The sequence below is a fragment of the Camelus bactrianus genome, chromosome 30 (genome assembly GCF_048773025.1).
Source record: "Camelus bactrianus isolate YW-2024 breed Bactrian camel chromosome 30, ASM4877302v1, whole genome shotgun sequence".
Lineage (NCBI taxonomy): Eukaryota > Metazoa > Chordata > Mammalia > Artiodactyla > Camelidae > Camelus > Camelus bactrianus.
In genome coordinates, this window is record NC_133568.1 from 28,257,693 (window position 1) to 28,283,855 (window position 26,163).

Sequence of the window (26,163 nt, forward strand, 5' to 3'; positions counted from 1 at the left end):
TAGATAAAAAGCCTGAACTCTTCATCCCACCACCTCCCCCTTCCCGACCTGGTCCTGTCCTTTCTCTCACTCTCCCACACAAGGCACCCAAAACTGGCCGCAGAGCTGAGTCCAAGGCCCAGGGCAGAACACCTTCCCCATCCCGGCAGGTCGTGGGGTCTCCCCACTTCCCCACAGGCGGGATGCCCACACCACCCTTCCAGGGAGGTGGGGCCTGAGCCCAGTGACAGCTGGTGTCACACTGTGGTCACCATCGCTCTCACGGCCATCCCCCCTCTGGAGAACAAGAGGCCGGCTTCGATCTGGGCCACTCCTCCAGACGCCTGGGTGTTTCCCAAACCCTGTGCACATGCCAAGGCCAAATGGACATGGACGCCCAGCGCTGTGCCGAGTGCATGGCGGGCAACCCTCCGTGCTGCAGGGGAGCCCATCTAGACGCCTGCAAACCGCCACGCAGGCCAGAGGCAGCCCGCACTGCAGGCGGCTATCTCAGGAATTTCCATCTGACTCGTGATAAGGGGAATAAAGGAAACTAGCAGCCGACCAGAAGGGACAAGAGGGAGGTATGGAGTCTTTCTGGACAGTGTTTTGCCGGGTCAGAAGGGAGGGGGCACACGCAGGCCCCTGGGGCCCCGTCTGTTTATCCTTCTTATCTCTAAACCGAAATAACTGAGTTAATGATTCTGAGGGTCTCCCTACTGGGGGAGGCTCCAGACTTGCACAGAGAGGCACAGATGGGCAGATTCTTCCTTTTTAAAAAAGCTCTAATACGTAGAAGGGAAGCCACGTTTTTTACAAACTTCCAACCTCATACACACTATACACTCATATTTTTAAAGTTACATGACACAAAGCAGCTGCGCGCTCCTGGCTTTCAGGCAGACAGGGTACACGGCTCGTCGTCTGTTCACGGATGAAAGGTCCTGTCCCCAGAGACCCTTGTTCGCTCTGGGTCATCCAACCTGCCACGTTTTCACCAGAACAGACACAGAGGAGGGGCGGGAGGGGGTGTGACCCAAACACTCCCAGGGGTTCTGAGTGGGTCACACTCTATCGCTCCAGTCATCACAGGGGGAGGAACCACGCGGCACCGTCGCCGTCCGGGAAAAAAACACACCTCCTGCTCTCTCCGAACGCCTCCTCCCAGAGACCCAGGCAAGAGGCAGAAATCTCATTCAGATCATGTGTTCTCACACCTTTCCAGAAAGCCTCAGGTCAGCCAGTTTCCCGTGCTCAAGAAACCAACTGAGTGGGCAGCAAACTGGAAAGAGGCAGGAAACACAGCTGCACACAGACAGACAGCCCTCACTCTACGCGAACGAGTGCAAGAGCCCCTCCCGCGAGGAGAGAGAGAGCGAGCCGTGAGACAGGAGCCTCCCAGGAGAAAAAAGGTAAAAGCCACAGCACCGTGCAGCGGCCTACAACGATGCAGAATATGAAAAGGAATCAGTCTACATGCGTAACTGAATCACTGTGCTGTATGTGCACAGACACCAACACAACGTTGTAAACCGGCTAGACTCCAACAAAAAACCAAACTCCCCCTAAAACTGGATAAACAAGTGAGCTGAACAAGAACACTTCCTTATGGCAATTTAAGCTCATTTATCTTCTAAAGCTGCTTCAGCCCTCGATGGCTGCATATTATTTATGAAGATTTTATAGGACAAATTATTTCCGTGTATCTCCTTCTATTGAGGGCTTATTTCATCCCCTCAAATGTTGACTTTGATATAACATATATAAAAGTATAAATGAAACAGACTGTTGACATTTCACTTAATGACCCAATCTGGGCACAAACATCTTCCATGCTTAAAGAACCATTTGGAACACGTTTACAGAGGGAAAAAAAAATACCAGAAATTGGTGACTCTGAAATAATTTTTGCAGACTGCACTGGACCACTAAGCTGGTTCATAAAGGAGGTTAGATGTCAGAAGTTCTCCAAGTCAAGGGAATCAAACAACCAAAGCCCAGCCACGAAGCAAGATTCATGGAGCACAAATGCTCAGCTGGTCAAGGATCGTAAATGACCACCGACAAGTGCAACTAGAGATAAAATGAATTTCTCAAGTGAGAAGACTTGCTGGAACCATCAGAAGCTCGCTCTGCGGTGTGCTCCTTCCTCCTCTGCTATCCCCTGCAACTTCTGGCCCTCCCGGAGCCAAAGGAAGGCTTCTCTGGGGATGCGCACAGAGTCCCCAGCACTGGGCCATCCAGGTGTGGTGCAGACGGGACCCCAGGAGCCCTGTCTCCCCTTTGCCAGCCATGGGAATCTCCGGAGGTGTCCTTCCCACCGGGGCAGGCCCTCATCTGTCAGGAAAGGACACCAGGAAGCCGTGTGACACCAACGCCCCTTTCCATCATCTCCTCCGAGGGCCAGCCACCTAGACCCCCCTCCCAGTGCAGAGTAAACAGTCCACAAACAGCAAAACACCGGCCCAGCGGGGCCTTGCTTCTACTACGAGGCCGCATCCGGCCCTGCAGGCCTGAGCCAAGTGCAGGAGGAAGACGTGGGCGCAGCCCCACCCACCGCAGTGGAGGCAGGAGGGCAGCCTCAGGTGGTCCCAGCCACTGCCAGCACCCAGGCCCCCGCGGGTCCAACAGCACGCGCCTGCACTGCCCCCTTCTTCCATGGGGCGGGGGGGCCCCAGAATCCTCTGCACATTTAAAACGGCTGAGCAATGCCGCCTTTGCCGCCAGAGAAAGTCCACACCACACTCTTACATTCCAGCCTTGGTGCTTAAAGTTTCTGATTCCCCGATGCCCCCCACCCCTCAGCCAAAGCCTAGACACTTCCTCTCAAGAGACCCAAACACCAGAGAATATAGTTTTCAATCCTTATTCGAGCTTCCTGTAAAACTAGCTTAAAAGTTTCACCCAGCGCCAGCAGGGCCTGCAACTTACAGGCATCGTCTCAAGGAAGGGCACCGAGGGCACCTGCCCCGTGCACTCAGTCCTTGTCTCCCACGTCCCTGCCCTCCCCAGCTTCCGACACGAAGGCCTGCTGTAAATCCCTGCGAGAACGACACGGGATGTCTTTTTAAAGAACCTACAAATATTGTGAGAAGGAAAATACAAAAATGGGAAAACGGAAAAATACTCTCAGGGTCTTAACTATGGAAGCTCAAAGCACTATTATCTTAAGGAAATCGTAACATCAACAGAACCGTGTGTGTGTGTGTCGTGTGTGTGTGTCACAGGGATGTCAGGAACAGTTTGGGGCTACTTTTTAAAACTGACTTATATAATTTTCAAAATAAATGAATTTCACTTCGAAAAAGTAATTTAATCACAATTATAAAAAATAGGAAAAGGTAAAATGTTTATTAAAGAAAACATAAACCTGTATTCATAACATAAAATGCATAGAACAGTTTAAGGGAGGGCAAAGTATAGAAGTTCTGAAAACAAACTATGCAGCTAAACTTCAGTGATCATGTGAAGGCAAGAATCAGTGACGCACAAGGCCTGAGGAGACACGTGCACCCACGCCGCCCGCCCCGGGAGGTTCTTGTCCCTGTCACCCCCGCACAGACGAAGTGAGCGGACTCTCTCGAGAGCTTACACTCACTGTGTTTAGGATAAATTTAATCTGTGGGTAAATGTTTCGATTAATAAATCACTTGCGTAAGTGATGACCCCCAGAATGTGTCTTGGACCCAACACGAGGCAGGAAAGTCACTTCCAGGCGCATCCCCCGGTGATCCGAGCACCAGGGTGACACCACCTGCCCAACGGTAACTCCTCTCAGAACAAGCCCTGTGGGGCTGGGATCCAGGAGGCCCCGAGGAAGGAAGAGCTCAGTGACCAAGAACCGACATGCGACTCAGTGCATCCAGGCCCCAAACCCCCTACCATGACGGCTCCCAGGGCATAACCGAGCTAACAAGGGTTTTGTCACAATTCCTGAGAGCCCACTGGGCGCGGGCCACTCAGGGGACCTACAGGATCAGATAACTAAGCAACAGGGCTGGCTTCGAGGGACCCAGAAGTCAGAGAGGCAACAGGCACCACACAGAAAACAGGCGGAGAGGTGGTGGCTGGCCTGGTGCGGGCGGCCGTGCCCCGGGGGAAGCCCAGGCTGGTCTGGGACCAGCGGGATGTGGCTCAGCCAGCCTTGAGAGCGACTCCCGGGTCCCTCCCGCCCACGTCCAGGAGTCCCCCAACCCCGCCACATCCTGTGGGCTGTATTGCCAATTCACACTTTACTCCACACACTCCCCTCACCTCAAACCAAAATCATTTCCCCGAATGCAGAGCCAGGTGGCCTCCCCAAAGCTTCAACCCCTTTTCACACCCTGAAGATGAGACCTGGACTCTCCTTGCGGTCTTATAAGGCCCTGAACCCCAACACTGCCGGGGTTCCTGGGGTCCCAGCCAACGAATGATGACCGTGCACCAGGACGCACGTTTGTTCTCACCTCTGGGCCCCCACGTGCACGGTTCTCACCCACCACCCCCCTTCCTAAGAGGCCTTTCCTGGCCTCACGTGCCCAGGTCAGGCCCACAGTGCCCTCCACCCGCAGCCTGCACAGCCCCGCATGGCCCTGCACGGCTCAGCCCCGTCCCAGGGCAGCCTGGATCTGCCAGTATCCCCACTTCTCTAGTCAGTCACTCCTGGTGACACACCATACATCGTGAAGGCTGGCTCACAAAACACCGAGCTTCCTCCCCGAGAATCCTGCTTCGCGGCACTGTGAGAGGCGGTCTGGACCGCGAGCTGCAAGGTTGAGCCAAACCCAGGTCCTCCACCCACTCAGATCAGCTGTGTGACCGTGAGCAAGTGACTTGACTTCTCTGCTCCCCAGTCCATGTCTTCATTTTAAAATGAAAATGATGGTAATGACCACCTGACAGTATTTTTGTGAGGCTTAAATGACGGCACGCACGGTGCAATGTCCAGCTCCCAGGAAGTGGTCAGTCCACATGAGTGCTATTATTCATTAGTGATTGTCAAATGAATGAATGAAATGTCGGTGCAGCACCCAAGGGGACTGAGTCACGCGCAGTCAGTGACACTCTTTAATCAGTTCAAAAGGACAAACAGTTTGGCAGGCTGCAACAGAAGCGGCTGTAGTCAAGACCTGTGTGTTCGCCGGGCCCTGGCACACTCACAGTCTTCCCACAACAGCTGAGACCGGCCGCGGGGGACACGATCACACCGTTCTAGCGCCAGGCTCCGTGCCGGGTGACCTTTAGTACAGACTGGATATGAGACGATATTTGACAATTGCCGTGACTTTTGTAGGCTGGTCACACAGGAGAATGCTCTCAGTTTGGGGGAGACGTGTGATGAAGCAGTTTAGAGGCGGTTTACCAAAGACGGAGAACAGGCACATACACCAAAACGCGGACGACGGCTACACCCAGGTGGGGGCGTGCAGGCGCTCATCAGTTTCTCTTTCCATTCTTCTGGGTTTTGGATGTTTTTCACAGAAGAAGTTAAAAAAAAACTTCCATTTGCAACTTCAGTAAGTAACACAGTGGAAAGCAGAGATGGTCTGGGACAGGGGATGGCCCTCCCTACTCCCCCCACCTCCCCCTCCCCTACTCCCCCACCTCCCCCTCCCCTACTCCCCCTCCTCTACTCCCCCCACCTCCCCTACTTCCCCCACCCCAGCACTCCCCTCCCCCACCCTCCCCCTCCCCCACCCTCCCTCTCCTTGCCTGGCTCCAGGCCACAAGGAAGCTCAGAGGGCTCTAAGGAATGCCATTTGGGGGAAAGTACCTTTTGTGAATTCTAATATTCAAAACTTAAAGAAAGAAAAATCATCTGAATCATGTGAGACTGTCCAAATGAAAGCAGGATTGTGTTTTAAGAGGCTGCTTGCTGACGTTGCCCCAGAGACACTCAGGACCCCACCCCAGGTCCGGTGGGGCACAGCCTTGGTGAGTCAGCCGCCGTCCCAGTGGAAACCATCCATCCCATCGCCTCCCAGGGTCCAAATCCAGCCCTGCTGCCCAGGCTTCTCTTCCCTGGTTTAAACAATCATTCTCTGAGCAGTTAAGGGTGGCGCTGTGGGGGCGGGGGCGGGGGAGATCCTGTATTTTTGCACCGTAAGCATAGCTCTGACTCTACAGGAAGCCGTGCTGTGTTCTGCCCTGTGGAGTAAACTGGCTCAAAGCAAAAGCCAGGTGGTGTTGTACGGATTTCCCCCAAAGCCATCAAAGTCAGTTCTAGCAAAACCTCATCCTGAAAAGGGAATCAGAGGGCTGATCTTCAAATAACCTCAAATATTTAAGAGTAATTTGCATAAGGAAACAACAGTGTGAGTTTTTTTTTAACGAAGTAGAGTCAGTTTCTGGTGTACAGCATCATGGTTCAGTCATACACATACATAGAGGAACCCCAAAACCGAACCCCTGGGCCCAAGGGAGGTGTGAAGGAGCAGCTGGAAGGGGCGTCTCCTGCGCCAGGTCTGCTGCTTTCCTGTTTCCAGAAGCCAAGCCTGAAGCTTGTGCTGTTCGTCAGGTAAGTCTCTTCCATTTCAGTTCATTAATTAACCACATCACGATGCTAAGAAGTGGCCTGGCTTCCCCGCCGCCACCGCCACCGCCCTGTGGTCTCTCTCTCCCTTAGTCACCTTGGGGGGTGGAGGGGAGAGCTCCCAGGAGGAGGGAGCCAGGCTGAGCCCGCAGAAGGGCCTGCTGTCCCGGGTGAGGGGGGTAACGGGAGAATTGGGGGACCGATATGAGCAATCGGGGGTGGGGGTGGGGGTGGGGGTGGGGGGGTGGGAGATGGCCTCACAGAGAAAACAGCTCCAGGCAGACAGGAGGCTCAGGGTGTTGACAGGGTATTCTGGCTCTAGAAGGCAGGTCAAAAAATTTTAAAAGTCACCTCCGGGGGGCGACTGTGAGGCAGTCCCCCTGGCCGGTGCAGGCGGGGCCCCAGCACACGCCGGGGGCGCAGGCCGTCCGTCTGTCTGCAGCAGCACACTGCCCGCTTGTCCTCCAGCAGACAATGGGCCGGGCTTCCCGGGCACACTGTAGTATTATGAGCCGTGAATTAAAATACACCATTAACCTCCCGCGCCAGCTTATCTCCTGCGGAGACAAAAAGCCTATTCTCGGCACAAACGGGGAGGCATTCCACAACAGCGAGGAGGAGTTCCTCTCCCCACGCGCCACCCTGCCCCAGATTCACAGCCCCAGGCTCAGCGTCCCCAGACCAGGGTCCCGAGTCGCCCATGAAGTGGCGCATTCACTGCGGGGAGAGCAGGGCCGAGAGTGGCAGGGCCTCGAGGCCGCCTGGCTCCAGTCGATCAATAATCCATTATAAGCAAACCCCGTTTCCACTCGAAAAGATGTGCAGCCACGACCAGAATCGCGGCTTTCACGAGCAAGTCCACCCCGCCCCCGCTCGGGGGGGCCACCGCCGGGACCCCAGAGCATCGGAGAACCCGGGACCCGCAGACCTGGGTCCCAGCAGCCAGAGAGCGATGTGCCCAGGCATTTCCGCCAAAAACGCTCGTTTTAAAGGGAAGCCTCCTCAAAAATGATTTGTTCAGGACACGAGGTGACAAAATTCCACCTTCCTATAAATTATTCCGCCCCAGATAAATCAATGAGAGGGCCACCCTGAGTCCCCAAGTGTCAGTTACTGTCTACATAAGGGTTTTTATGCCAACTCCACCATCATTTGAAAAGCAAGGCTCACCTCAGTTCTGTACCTCTAACCACCGCGTTAGAGTCACTGCCCCACTGGCAGCAAAATGCAGAGGTGAACTGAATGTCATTCTGCGAGTAGGTTACCTTGGATCAAGTGGTTTACCACAATCTATCAAGAAAGCAACAAGTTCCTGGTTGCTCAGGGATTCCATCTTCACCTCCAGACAGAAGAACGTTTCCGAACAGTAAAGACAGCAGCCGAGAAAGGTGCTGAAGACGGTACATGTCACCACCAGTACGTAAGCTGCCAGGCGTCCTTTTACTAAAATGCAAAGATCTGCAGTCAAACCTGACCTCACGGGGGAACCAAAACAGCAGGTGAATACACAACATAATGACTGATCACACTCAGGAAAGACCAGGAACAAACAAGGGAGGATGTGGGAACTCTCTCCTCGGTCATTAACAACACCTCCTGAGAAATCCAAAATGGTCACGGAGACTTCAATGAAGAGGCGTCCACGTGAACACAAAGGCAGCGGACTTTTCTTTTTTTATCTGAAGAGGAAAGAAGTGTCCTTTTCCTTGCTTTTTCTTCTGCTGTCCAAAATGAATGCCCTGCTGCTGCTTGTTACGGTTTCCCAAGGCTTGTATTAAGTAGTGACCTTATCAAGCTGCTTGTCCTTAAAAAGTAAATGTCACAAAACCAAGACAAAAAGAAAGGAAAAGACAGACAAGTCAGGAGCGCACTTGCTCTGGGCTCTTCTGCAGACAGGTGTCCTGCCGGAGCCCCTGGCCGGCCACAAAGAGCTGGGGTCTGCGCTAAGTGCAGCTGCGTGGCACGGCGGCTCTGCCGAGAGTTAATGATCTTGTCAACATTTCCATTAAGAGCTGCATTTCCAGAAGCTCAGAGCTGCATCTCCCCCAAACGGGGCGGCTCCACGAAATCTGTCATCACCGAGGGGCTTGCTCAGCACTTTACAAAAACGGAGAAAAATCCCTCGCTCTCCAGGACTGGAACCACAGAAGAACCAGCTTTTAGTTTCACTCTTCACATCCTGCACCAAGATGATTAAAGTCTTTCCCATTAATTCAAAAACACTGAAACCTTGGGGGACGCCGGAGAAAATGAAGACTCTTCAGTTTCTTTTTTAAAAAACAAACACGGAACATCAGGCCTTAGTTAAACTGCAGGGAAAATCCTGTTGGAAAGTGACTTACTGGTTTTCACTCAGCCTAAACTCCAAAGTGTAGAAAATGCCACCAATTTCTTGTTCAATTTTTTTTTTTAAAGAAATTATCTGCACTGGAAACAAAACAGTCATGGGCTCTCAGTACAGAACACTTCCGGGTCTTCCGGATGCACCTTCTTGGAATGTGTATTAGCTGATTATAAGTGCATTTTAACTGAAATTTGCTTCTAGAAATAAGCTGCATTTTATTCCACATAAACCAACAGCGAAGGGCAGTATCTGCTCCCAGCACACTTACACTGACCTGTTTTCCAGTCTCTTTCCTAAAACCAGCGTTTCCCTCCCAGCTAAGAAAACAGATCACAGCGAATACCTGTCCAGCGTTCTCTTTCTTCTGCGCTTTTCTGTGAAAGCACCTGGAAGTCCCCACCACCAAATGAAAGAAAGAGCTGTGCCCCGGCATACAGAGAGGGGTAATTCTGTGCAGTAAGCCATAAAACACTCTGTTAAACATTACCCTCTCAGGTCGTTCTGTTTAGCACAATAGTCAGCCCCCAAAACCCCTTCATTAAGGCCACACAGCAGACAAACACCTCAATGGTCAATTTTACTGAATTCTAAGCAATGGCTTACAAACACTGTCTGTAAGAACACCTTGAATTGAGTACACTTTGGCAGGAGAGCAGAAAGGCATATCATGCAAGGAGTTATTTAAGATCTGTCTGCCCTTGTACCCACACCAATCAATACTGTAAGAGGATCAAAATTATAAAAGGGCAAATCCTCCCCAAATGCTTTACTATGTAACGTGCACATGCATAACCAGTTTAAATTTGCCAGATCCATTACTGCCTACGACTACTGTAACATGACCTAGTTTATCACTAACCCACGAGGCACCTCTGAAAGCAGCTGGATATTCCAGCCTCTTAAGGAGAGCGATCCATCAGAGAATGTTTACAAAGAGCAGTTCTCGACAAGAACACGATGGCACATGGCTCTAGGATTTATCCTGCCTTGCCCGTCTAAAAATACATTTTCAAGCACAGCTAATGACACATCACTGCAAGTTCTAAGTTTTGAAGATAAAAGACCGTCGATGCTTTCCTTACAAGGAACGAAAAAGAAGAAACAAGCAAAATTCCACGTCAAGTCCTCATAATAACGTTATTGTGTGATTGGGCCTCTTAAAGCCCAGGAGCTTCTGCACCTGAAGAGACCATAAAGATCTTGCAGATGAGGACGGGAGAGTTTTTCCTGAGACAGAACAACTTGCCCGGCACCACCCGTGGAGGCCAACTAGCACGTCCAGGTCCGGGCTGCTGCTGCAGAAACACAACCCTCGTGACCACCAGTGCTGGCTTTCTAACGAGCCCACGACCCGCTCGCCAGCCCGCTGGGTCCTCCCGGGCGGCACCCCGTCCTAGGTCCCAGGACAGGACTTGGCCGTGACGGCTGGCGCCTGCAGCATCTCCGCGCACACGGAGGGCGCCCGGGAATCCTTGCTGAGGGAACCCAGACAGCACTGTCCTTCCCTCCCGGCGCGGGGTCTCTTGCCACCAGGGCGGCACACGTCCTCCACGGACCAGCGAGCGAGGGGCCTGGGGGTCGACTAGCATCCCACTGCGCCCACCGGGCCCCTCCCTCTTACCCACACAGCCCCGATGGCGCCGTAACGGGGGTAAGGACTCTCACCACCCCCTCCAGGATGCACTCAGGCACCAACGCGCGCCTCGTTTGAAAGGCCATCACCAGCCTCGCGACGCACCCGCGGGGACCCTCCCTCCCAGCCCAAAGCAGTGGCCCAACCCTGGGGCTTCAGCGGGGCCTCGGGCAGCAGAACACGAAGCAGACTGGACACGTGCACAGGAGATTTTTCTTGGAGGACAGGGGCTCCCCTACAATTCGGGGATCTCAGGGCAGCGGCAGTTGGTGGAGTCCAAGACTAGGACTGTGGGGGCACGCCGCCCACAGAAGGCCCGGGGAGGAGGCGCCGGACTCAGGAGGCGAAGGCGGGTGGGCAGAGACGTGGGGAGGCGGGTCCTGGCCCCGCGGTCCACCCACCCAAAGACGCAGGCACGCGGAAACCCCAGAACCTCGCCTTTCCGTCCGCGTCAACGAGAGACAAGGAGCGGGCCCACCACTAACGACGTGCACGAGGCCCAGACCCGCCGCGCGCACGTCCGCGCAGGCGCACCGGCCGCCAGCGGGCAGCCAGCCCAGCGGGCAGCAGCCCCGCCCCCCGCCCCCCGCGGAGGGGCCTGACCACTCGGGAGTCTCAGGGATGTGCTTCCACCCACCCCGATCATCAGGGCTGCTCTCGGAATACAAAATAGCCTCGGGGCACAAATGGGGCCAGGATCTCAAGGGTGGACCATGCCCCCCAACCCCGAGTCCAAACGGACAGGTGGAACCAGAGGCGACAGTGTGGTAGGTGGCACCTCCTGCTGCCAGCTAGTAACAAAAACTGGGAGAAATCTGTCCCCACCTCCGGTTTGCACTCTTTTTCTAATAAACCCAGCAGCTCATGAAATGCAAGCGAAGGACTTGGCACCCTTACTATTTAGGGCCAGGGAGTCTAGATTCACGCAACCAGGGTCGAGCCGGGGGAGCCCACCCCAGGAGAGAAATCGCTGAAAAAGAGCTGCAGGGAAAATCGGAGCCCCACTTCCCAAACCACAGACTCCGTGTTCCATGACTGTCTTTGTTTACGAGGAATAATTATCTATTCCTTTGTTTTTCTGGAAATAACGGGGAGGGCAGGCATTGATTTTCAGGAGCTCCTGAATTCCTTGGTGATGTTTACAACAACATGGAACAGAGACGGGACCCTTTCCTGCTGGCACACCCGTCACCACCACCAAGGCCCCATATGCAGGGGTACAAGCGTCCCAGCTCCTCTGGCCCCCGGGGCTGCTTCCCGCCTCTCCGGGCCCCGGCCCCTCAAGAACAGGACTGTCTGTCTCCCTTGTGAGTGTGAGCGGACGAGGTCACTTGGGGCCTCCCCACCACTGAGGGGGCCAAAGGGGCCAGCCTCTCACCTGCCTGGGACACACACTGTTTGAGAAGCACTATTTAATGTGCCTTTGGAGAAAATCAGGGGGAGTCATCTATCCCACAGCTCCTTCAGTCATCAGAAATTCACTCTTAGGACAAAGATTTGCAGCCGTACATGTAAAATGAGACAGTGCAGGTCCAGTCCTCAGCCCAGTGCCTGGACCTCGTGGGCCCTCAGCACTTCCTTCTTCCTGTCCCAAATCCAAGATTCGGTGACAGTGGGAATGCTCAAGGTCAAAGTGCATGGAAACCAACTCCAGTCCCCGTCACCACCCAGGACTGGGTTCCGGGGCCTGAGTCCGAGGGCCACATCCCAGGTGTGGTCAGGCTGACGGCCATCGGATACCTGCTATGTGCCCACCTGGGCCAGCTCGGCCACCAGGCGGCGCTCACCCCTGGGCATCCGCACCTGCCGGTCAGGGCGCTGGCTCAGTCCCTGGTGGATGGTGATAGGCATGCCTCGGCTCCATCCTCCTCTGACCCTGGTCCAGTGATTTTCCCCAAATCCAGAGACAAAACATGCAAGTCCTCTCCTTCTACCCTATTTTCCATCATAACACCTTCCAGATTAAAATCGAACTCAGCATTTTCCTTCAGGCATCTCAATTGATTCTCCGAGTGTTTCTGACACAGAAGGGCTTTTCAGGATTCCCCGGCGAGCCTGCCATGGCCACACTGAGCCACCCGATTACTCCCACCCATGGCCACGCCAGGCACCGCATGGCATCCGCCCAGATTTCCATTTTTTCAAACCTGGAGACTCTGTACAAATTCAAATCAAACCATTTCATGACTTGCATCAAAGGACAAGGCACAGGACTCCTGGAGACATAGGAAGAAGCGTTCCCCCACCACACCTCTCCTGATCAGGAGCTGCAGGCCTGGCATCCTGAAGCCTCTAGAACACTCCTCCAGGTGGAAGCACAGCAGTTGTGACGGCACGAGTCCGCGCGTGTCCCCACGCACAGGGTGCAGAGAAGACGCACAGCCCCACTCCTAACAGACGGCCGACAGCCACAGCCCCTCCCCACGACGACGGGAACAGAAGCATCTCTGAGTCTGGCATTAGCTGACCGCACCACTGCTTCCTGCGCCGAGACGGCTCCTCCTGAAGGGGAAGGGGCAGCTACTGGCATCTCAGAAGCCCTCTACCCAAAAAGACCACCCGGCAGCAGCAAGCTGTGCAAATGTGCGCAGAAAGAGTCTCACATGCAAACTGACCACCTTCAAGCGCGCTCTCCCAGATAATAAAGTGACAGGACGCACCGCGCCCACCCGCGCCGAGCTCTGCAGAGCTGCTCACACAGCTGCCTCCCCGGGGAGAACGCTCCGAGAGCTTCGCTCTAATTCGCGCTATGACCCTTCGGTCCTAATAAAAAGGCGGCCAGAGGGCTTCACACTCAGGTATTCGTGCTCAGTTACCTTTCTACGCACCATCAGACCCCTTTTAACAGGTTTCCAGCTAAGCCAGGAGACGCGGTCCCACGCCAGGGTCAAAGTAACAACCGGTGCTTCGGCGCCCTCACCCCCAGGTCTGCGAGAGGGAAGTCCGAGGGACCCAACAGATAGGAGTTCTGCCTGCACCAGACCTGACTTCCCGTGAACGTGGAAATGAAGTAACAAGGCCCCCTCCCCCGCCCCCCAAACGCGATGCTGGTTCTGTGAGGAGGAAGGGCTCCCTGGCCTCTCAGAGTCGAAATGATCGAACATCAGTATGAAGAGAATTACCTTCTTAAGGAAAAGTTTGCTTTTGCTTTCAAGAAATGAAGAAAGTGAAGTCAGTCAGAGAAAGAGAAATATCGTATGATATCAGGTACATGTGGAACCTAAAAAAAATGGCACAAATGAACTTATTTACAAAAGAGAAACAGACTCACAGACAAACCTGTGTTACCGAAGGGTAAAGGGTGGGGGAGGGATAAATCAGGAGTTCAGGACTTGCAGGCACTAACTACTGTATATAAAATGGATAAACAGCAAGGACGTACTGCGGAGCACAGGGAACTGCATTCAATAGCTTATAATAACCTACAGTGAAAAATATGGAAAAGAATATACACGTCTAACTGCATGACTATGCTGCCCACCAGAAACCAACACAACACTGTCAATCAGCTGGCCTTCAATTTAAAAACAGAAATAAACTGTTGCAAATGCGCAGGGCTTTTCCAGGCTCCGTGGATGTTTTCAGAGTAAATAAAAGCACCCCAAAGGCAGCCACCAGCAAAACCGCGCTGTTAGCAACCGAGGACGGTGGCTGCTGATCCGTGGGAGCGACGGCCGCAGGCGGAGAAGCCTGAACGCGGACAGGGGGGCTCAGCGCCGGGACAGGAGGAGGGGTCCACGTGCCTCGGCTCTAACCCCCCGGGACGCGCCGCGGATGCAGGCTGTTAGCCCGTCGCCAACAGAGCCCCGCTGCCGGGCTGTGCTCGCACGCTGTCCCCATGCACGTGGAGCCGCCCCAGAATCGCCAGGCCGGGGGTGGCTGCTTCCGGGCCGCGGGTCTCCGGGCAGCACCCGCACACCGCCCCCCAGCGTCGTCTATGCCAACAAAGCAGAGCGTCGGGCCGGGGGTCCGACTGGGGTGCACGGCCGCTCTCACCCCGGAAGGGCGCCCCGCAGATGCCCGGCGCGGGCTTGAACCCCAGCAAACGTCCTCTGCCGCCTGCAGGGAAGTGCCTCTGCTGCGTGAGCCGAAGGCCGTGCGCGGAAGTCTGTCTTCTGAACCGCAAATGCACATGGCCTTTCACAGGCGACAGAAGGCAGGCGGGGACCCCGGCAATTCCCCTTTCTTTCCGTGATCACGCAACGGGTCCGCGGCTCCAGGCTCGGGACCGGAACTCACGCACCAGCCCGCAGAACCGCCGCCTCTCCTGCAGGCGCGGAAGCAGGGGTGTGGCTGGGGGCTGGCAAGGCCTCTCCTGCACCCCATGGCTGGTCACTCCACTTGCGAAGAGGCTGAGAAGTTTCCTGTTCTTTCTTCCATTTTAAAGAAATTACTGAGCAGACATATCCTTTCAGATCTGAGATGGACTGTGGACCCCACAGGATGAGGCAGCTGGGCGATGAGAAAGGATGGCGCAGGCCGAGCACCCTCAGGGGTGCAGGGAGGCTCCACCTGCGTGTGAGGACGACGCCCCCTCGTGTACTAAGGGCCACCCCACCTTAGGGACTCTCCCAGGGGCCCTGGACCCCCCAGGACCAGGGCGGGGCGGCCCCAGCAGGACTGGGCTCTCCAAGTGCCCGGAGGTTTTAACTTATCTCACACCGATTCCCTGCTGGACGCCTTGTCTTCGACGTTGGGAGTTTTTAAAAATAAGCACGAACGTTTTCCTGACAGCTTTCGTTGACTGACCCTTTCAGAGTCACGTGTCCTCAGAGACAACGTCCTGCCCCGACTCCGCGGGCAAACAGGAGGAAGAAACAGATTTTACCCTTCAGCTGCGATTCTTTGGTCAAGGAAACGCAAAGGAGAAGGTCTTCTAAAACCTCTGTTTACTGTTTCCCTTGGGCCACAGGAGCCAGTCCACGTCCACGGGAGGCTCTGATGGCGCGATTTCCCGTGACCCGCAGGAGGAAAGCTCCCGACTCGGCCGGACGTGCAGTAGAGGGTTGGGCCTCAGGGCAGCCAGTGCCTTGGCAACCGGCAATTTGCACCTTGATTTGTAGACTCATTAAGCAATAAAAGACAGGGGAAGCAGAGCCGGAAAGGCCGCCAAGTAAAAGACAGGGGAAGCAGAGCCGGAAAGGCCGCCAAGTAAAAGACAGGGGAAGCAGAGCCGGAAAGGCCGCCAAGCACAAGTGTTAAAAGACTACCCGACCCCCGAAGTGATGTAACGGTGGAGCCTCCCCCTCTGTGGCCTTCCTTCCAAAACCCTCAGCCCAAGAGGAACCAAGCAGAGAAACCCAGACTGAGGCACAAACTACCAGACACCTGACTGGACCTCCTCGGAAGTAACAAGGCAGAGAAAAACAGAGGATCGAGGCACCGCCACAGCCTGGGGGAGGCTGGGGCGCGGGAGCAGCCAGATGCCGCGTGGCATCTCGGCGGGGGCAGAAAGGGACACTCGCGGGGACCGTCGAGCCCAACAGGGTCCCGAGTCCAGTCACCAGTGATGCACCAACGCTGTTCCTACCAGCCTGACAACAGCACTGAAGCTCCTAGATGTCACATCGGGGGAGCCAGGTGAAGGGGGTGCCGGCAACTCTAGAATTATCCCAAACTTCAAAATAAAAACATTGCATTGCATGCTGGGCAGAAAACCATTTAATCACCCGTTAAAATCAAAATGGAACATTTTATTAGAGAGTGTACACTTTTACAAAAGCTGTCTCATTTAAATAAAACGCTGTTTATCTGCAAAAAAATTAATTAAACAAAATTACAGAGAGAATAGAGAGGGACAGCATATGAGAAGGAGAAGATACAGGCCCCTCAGAGCAAAGGAGGGTATGAGCGCCCCTGGTGTGGCACAGCCAACCACGCTACAGACCTGCCTCCGCGGAGCAGCGTGTGAGACCCCTGCAGCCAGGAGCATCTCACGTCAGAGACACAAAGACTCATGGGTTACAAAGTCCCCTGGCGCCAAGAAGGAGACCAAAGGGGCCAATCCCATGGGCCCCGCAGCAAACATGGGCACTGGGCGGACCAGGCAGGGGCCTTGGCCTGGATTTCCGAGGAGAAACTCAACCCAGAAGCCGGTTCAAGGTTCAAGCCCAGTGGAGGCTCAGAGGCGAGGCCCAGGCATCCAGAAAGTAGAACCTGTCAGAGGCAACCCTGGGTCCCGTGGACCACTGCCTGGAACCTCGGGCAGGGAGGCACCGAGTCTCCTGACACACAATTTAGGCAAAAGCAAACGTCTCCCACAGGCTCTCCCTGCCCAGCCAGATTCTAAGCGCCCCGGGTGCAGAGTGGCCGGTCTTCCTGCGGGGCTGCAGGTGACAACGTGGCTCAGGAGAGCTGTGAAGCCAAGCCCTGGTCCAGGTGTAGCTACTTCTGACTGCAGTCTTGAGAAAGACATGACACATCCGATCGATGGACAGTCTGAACCTCAAAAATCTTTTGCAATGTGCTTGGGCAGCCTCATTTTCAAAGCAGAAGTTTGGTAACTTCCTGCATTTGCAGACATGTTCAAACTGTAAGTACATTCAATTCCTGATCTTTCTGTTACCAGGGAAATGCATCTCCAGGGGTAAGAGAACCAGTGCGTCACAGCCCCTCAAGGCAGCCACGTGAAAAGTAAAAGGTATCAGAGTGCTGCTGACCGTGACTGGTCATTTCTACCTCCCTCTGTCCTGCCGGACAGCCTTCCCAGGAGGAAGTGGAGCCTATTCCAGACCTGTGCCTGGAGAATGAGGCAAGACCTAGAGTAGTTCTGGGATGGCCGTCAACACAGTCCAGCCCACGCCCACCTGCACACAGATGCCTCAGTGCCCCCACGGAGGACCAGGTAGCCTTTCAGACACACAGACGCACCTGGAAGAGAAGGTCTCCTGGAGCAGGTGTGACAAGATGAGTTGTTCTGATGGACCAGAAAGGTCAAGAAATAGGCAATCTAGTCTCTGCTTCCCGCTCTCACAGAAGTGTGTTCATTTAGCCGAAATCAGAGATACCCAAACTGAGACTAGCAGTGCCCAAAGTTTGTGACGGGGGCAGGCCCACATTCACTTAGTAGGAAAAACCACCACACTGGCTATATATGCAACACAGGCTCTCACTTGAGGGGAATAAATGGAAACGCTGACCCACCCTCCCCTGTTAACGATCTGGTTTGGTCCTCAAAGGGGGGCCTGGGGAACATGACCACATTTACCAGCCCTGCACATTTTATATGTCTCTCCAACCATAAAGGTCTCGAGCCATCAAAGCATAACACTGCTAAAAACAAGGACTGAAAGGGTGCTTCCCGGTCTCCAACCTCCTGTATTGGTTTAAAGACATTTCAAGTTCCTTCTTGAACAGTTTTTCTTTTTGTTTAATGGAGGGACTGGGGATTGAGCCCAGGACCTCGCGCATGCTAAGCACCGCTCTACCACTGGGCTATTAACTATCCCACTTTGAACAGTTTTTCTTAAATGAAGTTACAGTGTTTCCGTGTGTGTAGCTCTGTATGCCTGAATATAAATACCCAGCAAGTCAAGTCAGGGTGTGCTGCTCAGGTCAGGCAGGGTGTGCTCCAGTCCCCTCCACTGGGAGAGGTTGTGCCTCCTCCCGGCAAAATGTAAAACTAGTAAACCGTGCAGCACAGTGAGGTCACCAGCCCGAAATGACCCCCAAACTTATTATTATTAAGGATCTGCTGTCCTGTTTTTAGATTACTAAGAAAGCAGCACTCATTACCTCTTTATACATAGCGGGCTTTTTAAAAGTAAGTTTAGCACAGATCTGTGAATGCATGTGTTGTGCAGAGTGGACAGTTACAAGAACGTCCTCATAATTCCAGGTTACATATTTTCCCTTCTGCACTGAAATAACCAGAAACCTGGTAAGAGTTTCCACTACTGCATTTAGGGTAAAAATGCTTTCTTTCAATGTAAGAAGAAATTAAATAAAATTACTGCATTAGGCCAACAGAGGTGATCCACTTTTTAGACAAAAGGGATTTTGGTAACTTTCGTGTCCTGACCAGAAACTCTAACATTTTTAAAAATATAGTTTAATGTTGGGATTAAACAGAGACTTCGTTTTTGAGTTTCGTCTTCTTTTCTTCTCCAGCCCTGGAATCTCAAAGGGTAAACCACACTGTGCTCAAAAAATCAGGCAGAGTTGGCTCATGTTCCTCTCAAGTAAAATTCATTAATTAAAAACCAATGTAGGCCGTGAACTGCACATTTCAAAATTGTTAAAAGGACAAATTTTACCTTATGTATATTTTACCACAATGAAAAATACAAAACAAAACAAAACAGAACAAAAACACATAGGTTTTAAAGGTTTAAAATCACTAAAAATGCTTTCATATTGTACTCTCTTAAAAATCATAACCCAAAATATAAATGAATAGTATTTACAGGCATCATGTCAATAACGATTGTTCAAAAGACAAGAAATATGTTACTCTAGAAAAAGTATTACCCTGGATGAGAATCAGACCTCCAGATGTCGGAAGTCATCAGTAGAATCCACCAACGGTTTAAAATCTTTTTTCTAGGCGAGGCAGCCAATTTTCATGCGCCGAATTTGGAGCAGCCTATTTGTGAATTTCTCTGTTACAGGTCAGGTTCTCTACTAGGGGTTCCCTGGGCCAGAAACTTACCAACAAAGTTTTCTCTTTTCTCCTCCCTCAATTTTAACTTAGCTCCAGAACAAATCAAAAGTTTGAAGAACACAATTCTAATTCGAGCACAGAAAGCAGAGTTCTATCAAGGGTCTATTTCCATCCAACACAAACATGCTTTAACAGTGACTCCGTTTGCACTAACTGCTTGAGAGCGTCCAAGTTCAGGATACTTCAGATGCAGCATTTAATTGACACTGGTGCTATGACCCTAGGGGCCCTTTTACCAATCGGCTGTGGAGTGCCCCGCTTCTTCCTGACTGGAAATTCCTATTCTGTTTTGTTCCGGTTCATTCTGAGAATTTTAATCCATTTCATTTTTTGGTTACAAATATGCTACAGCCCTCCTTGGCCAAAAGCACTAAAGTTCTGACTTAATTCACATTAAGAACTTCTGATCTATGATTTTATACAAACCCCACATACCTCAAGGCCTACCCTATCCTGGAGAATGTTTCCATAAAGTTCAATAAACTTGATTTTTTTAAGTCCTTTTATACTGTTTTTTCCTTTCTAAGTAATTTTCTTGAAAGAATTTTTGTAAGTTGATTAATTAAAAGACAACTTTCAGAGGTTTTATCCTACCCACACCAAAGACAGGGCCTACAGTAACTCTCACCACTCTGTCAGCCAGAAGAAATCAGAAACAGACAAAAACACTATTGCTGTTAAGAACTTTTAAAGAATCATTTTACAAGTATGCACAATGTACCGTCAGTTCAGAGGCTATGACAGTCATCCAGCCCTCAACCCCCTGGGCTCAGGTGGAAGGCATCCTCTGCCCCCAGTGTCCTGGCAGGAAAGGAGAGAGCGGCCTGCACCCACTCTGCCACCTGGCAAGGGACAGAGGCAAGCTCCACGCAGGGAGCTTTCCTGGGTCCCACCCCCTCCTCTGTAACGGGGTGCGTGGCCTCGGCACTTCTCTGGCCCTCATGTGCCCATGTGTGGAGTGAGGGCTTAGTAACGGGCAGGCTGTAACGCGCCCAATTCGGCGGGGTGGGAGTGCAGGGGAACCAAGAGTTTCTGGGACCTAGGAGACCCAGGCCATCACTGTCAAAATATTCCACGCAGGAGTGGTCAGCCCTCTTCCCAGAACATTCAGTGGCCACCTAGAATTGTATGATCTAACTGGGCACGAGGTCCCAGCCAGCGCAGGTGACACCACCAGTCTCAGGACGCTGGACCACAGGCCCCGTCTCGATGCAGCCTCTCCCGGGCCCGAACAGGAGGCCCAGGCCCCTCACCCCCATGTCCGCGCCGAGCCTCTGGCCTCCTCCTGGACAGGACCACCTGCCTGGTGAGGGCACCGCTGTCCAGCAGCCCCATCGCAGGAACCTGACACCATTCTGCACCTCCCTCCATCTCCCACCCCAGCCAGTACATCTCCACATCCCTGGATGCCACTCTCCAGTGTCACTCTCGGGTCCCTCGAGAAGTTCCAGGTCCTGGGAGAACCATCTCACCACCACTGGTCTGGCCTGAAGCGCCATCCTCCTTAAGTGGTCCCCTATCCAGTCCCCGGCTGGTGAGCCCCCACTGCAGACCACTGAAGGGTCACCCAGAACTCATCCCCTCACCACTGGTGAGAGCCCTCAGAATGCCCGGCTGCCTTTCAGACAGAGACCAGGGCCCTCAAGGTCACTAGCAGAGCTGTGACGATTTGCCCCAATGACCTCTCAGAGCACCTGCCACCCTCACACACACACACACACACACACGCACACACGCGTGCCCCCACGCACACCTCAAAGCTCTGATCGTTGCCCCCTGCTGGATTCGCCGCCAGCATCCTCTCCGGCTCAGGGAACTAGCTCCCCCAGGACACTTGTCCTCACTGGCACCATCCTTTACAATCCATTCAGAAATGCAATCCAGTCAAACAAAAAATGACTCAAAGAACTCACAGGCAGAAAAAGTAAAAATGAAAAAAACCTGGTAACAACCACTAAACGCGATACCCAAAGACGCAAGTGTAAGTAGAATCAAGTCGAAGTAACTGGTCTATATGGAAACTCGCCATTGCTGCATTTCTCACAACAGACTACAGGTAACGTAAAGTTCATCAATTAACAATAGCAGACTAAGACGACACCCAAAAAAGGACTTACAGCCCCACGTGGGGAGACGGGAGAGGTGAGAGGTGGAGGAAGCAGAGGAAGGTAACAAAAGCTCTCATTTCTTCACTCTTCCCCAAGAGGAAGTCCAATTATATTGTGACTGAACTCGATAGATTGAGAAACAGAGGTTTAAGCAAAAGTTATAAATATAACCACTAGGAGAACTGAAAACACTGGACTTTCTACCTACCTTCTGATTTCAAGGATTAAAGGCAAGGAACATAATTCATAGACCAATGATCAGAAAACCAAGTTTTTTTTAAAGGAAGAAAGCAAAAATAACATAATTTTTTTGATTAGGAAAGAAGACCTAATAAATCTGTTACCACAGAAATATAAATGGAATAAACTTATTTATTAAAAGACGCAATGACAGAAGCAAAAACTAAATCCAACTATTTGCCCTACAAAAGGCACCCAAAACCAAGAAACGCAGAAAAGTTGGACACATGGATAAAATATACCAGAAAAAATGCCAACAAAAACAAAAGTGAAAATAAAAAATCACTAAAAGTTTAAAATATGGTTTGAAAAGGCATTAAATTGCACAAGTCATGCGATAATTGTTAAGAGTAAAATTTAAAAATCGCAAAGAATAAAACTGTCCTACACGTTTAAGTCAAATAACATAAACAAAACACATAAACACCCCCGTGAGTACCTGGGGAGATCAAGCCAAGAGAACTTGGATGTGGGAGAATTAACAAATCTCTCTTAAGCGTGGCAGATTAAAGGGGCAAAAACAATAGTAGGAGACTAGAATTAAGAAGTAGGGCTTGTCTGCTACACAAGTACACAACCCAGTACACGGCAGCCCCCAGGGAGCCCTGCCCAGAGCTGGGCTTGGACAGCCCACAGGTCAGGACAGCGCGGGTCTCCTGAGCTCTGCGGTGCAGTGCAGGACACCCGCAATTAACAAGTGGGAGCAGGACCCCCCGACATGAGGTCAGCCATTGGGAAAACGTTCAGCTCCCCCAACCACTCCCGGGCCAGGAGACCATAGGGCAACCACAAAACTCCCCCGAAACTCCTCAGTGTCAAAATCTATGGGACACACAGAAAGCTAAAAGTATAACCAGCTGCAGTGGTTAAAAATAAAGAAAATACATACGTGAAACATTCAAATCGAAAAGTAACCAAAAAGAGAATTAAAACCCTTGCATTTGAAAAGGGAATCATAAATCAGGGAGAAAAAAACAGTAAAACTGTTAAGTAAATCAGTAACTGGCTCTGATAACCCCAATGAATGAGAAAAATGATGAGCTGGCTAATCAAATAATAATAATAACAATGTAATAATGATGACGATGATGGAGGGGCTAGTGGAGATGAGGTCTACCGACTACCAAGAGGAAAGTGAAGAAAATACAATGGTTTTCAAAACTCTACCTTAACAAATGCCATAATGTTGAAAGAAATGACTGATTGTCTAGTAAAATATGAATGTCCACAATTTATCCGGGAATCGACAGATAAAGTAACCCGAGCAATCATCATATCAGAAGTCAAACTGTTACACACGCCATCCCCTCGAGCGCACAAAGATCAGCCACAGCCACACGTCTTTTGAGAAACAACTTAGATGTAGGCTACTTGAATGTTTCTGGAGCCGAAAGAACTTACATGAAATGAAAGATATAAAAGAGATAAACAAAAAGGTATGTGCAACAAGCAACCGCAACCACAAGCATTTTGTCCTGATAAACAAAATGTTCTTACAAAGCAACAAATCATGAAGAACTCAGTGGAAAAACTGACCGAGTCAATGAACAGGTGGTTCACAGTAGAAATAAAAGAGCCGGCAAACTTCAGACGTACTCAGCATCGCAACGTAGCTTTAAATGTTTAAAGTACAATGAGGAATTTTCCCTATCAAGTTACCCAAGACTGAAAGGCTGATAACACCGAGTGCTGACCAAGAGGAAACCACAGGTCCCTGACTGCTGCGGGGGTGGGGGGGGGGCGCGTTTTGACATCCTGTTGGGAAAATCGGCAATATCAATCCTTGAAAATGCCCCCTTTCTGCCAAAAAAATCCCCACAAGTGCACAGAACTGTGTATCGGAGAAGCTCACTGCACACTGGGAACTGGTAGTGACACAAATGCCCCCATGGGCACGAGTACGGAGCGGCTTCCTGGGGCCGACAACCAGCTGGCGAGGCCGGCCGCTCCCACAGAGTGGGCACACTGGGTCCTTGGAAAATCACAGAGCGGGTGTACGAACATCCACACTGCACACATCCCTTCAAAAGAGTCAGCGGTGAGGTTACGTTACGAAGCTGCAGGGAAACTCACACAACAAGGCCCCACTTGAATGTTTAAAGTTTATACACATATGTTAAAAATCTAAGCGCATTCATTAAGCTCGTGTATTTAAATGCCCAGTGCCGTCACTGGCGCCCAGAAGGCACTCAGCAAACAGCAGCATGCATAAAACAAAACGGCATCCGTGTTGTGAAATGTCACACACGTTCCTTTTCCTCCAAATGCAGTTTCCTCTTTGGATTGTACGTAACTTGATGGCAAAGATGACAGAGTCTCTGCCATCTATGAACTATGCATTTTGTATAATTACCTGAAAAGAAACCATTTAATTGACACAAGGGGAACATCACCCTAAGCATTTGGCTATAATTAAATTGCTCAAATATGTGGTTGAAAATCAATTCATGTATTAACACCATCCCTACCGCCTGTGTCTTAGGACCATTTTGTGAACTTCTCTGCAGCTTTTTTTTTTTTTTGCTTTTTTTTTTTTTTAATTAGAGGTGCTGGGGATCGAACCAAGTACCTTACCCATGCTGAGTACAAGCCCTACTACCTGCTATGTAACTCATTTGTGAACATTTCTGAGTACATCTTCCAGGTGAAGTACCGTGTCTATCTTCAACCCCTCCCACAAGAGAAACACAGCGTTAGACCTCGGGTACCAGCTGCCCATGTTCACTTCTGGTTTGGTAATTAAAATGCGTAGCTTCATATCAACTTCCTGGGATAGGGACATTCAGATCAACTCGCTGCCCTGCCAGCAAGTGGGACTCTTCAGAAGAAACAAAGTTACAGGAGAAAGGGAGAGGCAGCCCGCTGGGCTTGGCCGCTACAACTCCGCTCAATTAAAAATAGGACAGAGCTCAAATTCGTAGCTCCAACTTCAGACATCTTAAAGCGAATTAAACAAAGCGACTTTTAAATGAACAGGAAAGAAGTTCAGCCCTGAGTGATTAAATGGAAGCCCGCAGTCCTCTGTTTTCCACTAACTTCCAAAAGCAGTCACGGTTTGCCAAAGAAAGGGATGTTTTCATCAGAACCCTTTAATTTATTGTGATGCTGACGTCCCATCTGACTAGCAGATCCTGAGGCAAATGAATACCCATAAATCTCGCATGACTGCACAGAATCCACCTAAGCTCCTAAGCCCCCCCCCACCCAGATGCACGGCCAGCACGGGGTGACCGGCTCTGGGGCCGTCAATCACTTCCTAGATCAGGGCCTGCTTGTGAAACCTAACTCGTTGAGACGCATGTGAATTTGCAAAACTCCCCAAAGAATTTCAGATCCACACGCTAGGAAAATGGTGCTCCAAACACTGAAAGTTCTCATTTCTCCTTTAAAGAAATATCCCTTTGCCTAAACTAACACACTTGTCCAAGGCACTGTTCTGCTGAGCTGCTGAAACAGAAGAAAGATAAACAGCACTTTTTATCAGAGTTGAACCATGAAGATTTGGACTTTGTTATTCCACCTGAAAGATAGTCGATCTTATTTTAAAAAAAAAATGTCTGATAAGTTTTCTGAACACGGTACTGTGGTTCCACACTCGAGAGTAAACAGAATCCTAGTCTGTTTCAACACCATTTAATTATCAAAAGCAGCATTTCAGTGACTGACAGGGCAAGACATGGAACTTGACCCTCAGTCTAAATAATAAACTTGCGACCTGCACCTGCATTTACAGGCATGAAGAGCAGGGAAGCCCCAGAATGAGGAAGCAATTTAACTAGGTCTCACCTTGAAAATGTGACAAAACTGAACCACCAAATAGAACAGCCGTCTTGAGACACCTGGGGATAAAGACTAGCTTTGCACGGGCTCTGAAAATGGCAGGTTTTTGTGCCTACCTGTGGCAGGTAATAAGTACACTGACACAACGTGATTCTCCTGCAATTTTACACTTGTAAATGCCCTTCCGCCTGGCTGCCAACCCACCCCAAAGCAGCCTCGCCAGCACTCCAGAAATGGCCTGCTGTGAGGTCCGTGAGGACAGGGCCTCTGTGCCCCTCGCTGTAACTCCCTGCAGCACCAGAACAACATACGAATCATGCTCAAAAACCACAACTGACGTAAGAGAACAAAAATTCATTCCACTGCTTTTAACCCTCATCTCCTCAAAAGAAGCATCCTCTTAAATTTAGGGGGTTCATTTGCTTTGAGTTACTGACTATACTTCCCTCTGAGAAACAGCTTTTCTGAACCATTATTGTTACCCATTTGCAGGGAGGAAATCTTCATTTTTAGTCTTATTATTATATATAAATGACCTACTTTCAAAAGCCTGATGAAATCCATTGGTTCCAGACCTATTCCAAGAAAAAGGAGCTTCTGCCTTTCCACGGGGCCCTCTGAAGCGAAAACCCCCAACGTCAGCACTTCCACGAGCTCTGATACAAGAGCTCAAAGTGTACTCAGTGCTCGTCCAACAGCTGTATTTCACATCTCCAGGACCTGGGAGTGGACGAGACAGTAACAAGTCCGTCCGTGGAGAATGTGGGGGAGGAGCCGAGCAGCCATCATCTCAGAAAAACACTCCAGTTCTCAGCACGGAGGGCTTGCTGCTGGTGCCCGGCCTTTACAGCAACAATGTACAAAGTAATAAATTAACCCTGCCAGTGCTTTTCACTCCAGGTA

The 26,163-nt window shown here is 51.3% G+C and overlaps 1 protein-coding gene across 7 annotated transcripts in view; it reads right to left on the bottom strand.

Moving 5' to 3' along the window:
• The window catches only part of ZNF516 (zinc finger protein 516), a 97,023-nt gene that overhangs the window by 55,233 nt on the left and 15,627 nt on the right, over window positions 1–26,163 (bottom strand). Inside the window, exon 1 of one of the 7 annotated variants that reach the window (XM_074355375.1) lies at window positions 7,664–25,774. The exons of the other annotated variants lie outside the window; for them this stretch is intronic. The gene's annotated coding sequence lies outside the window, so the exon portion shown is untranslated. Of the gene's footprint in view, window positions 1–7,663; window positions 25,775–26,163 lie in introns of those variants that run through there. 7 annotated transcript variants of the gene reach the window in all.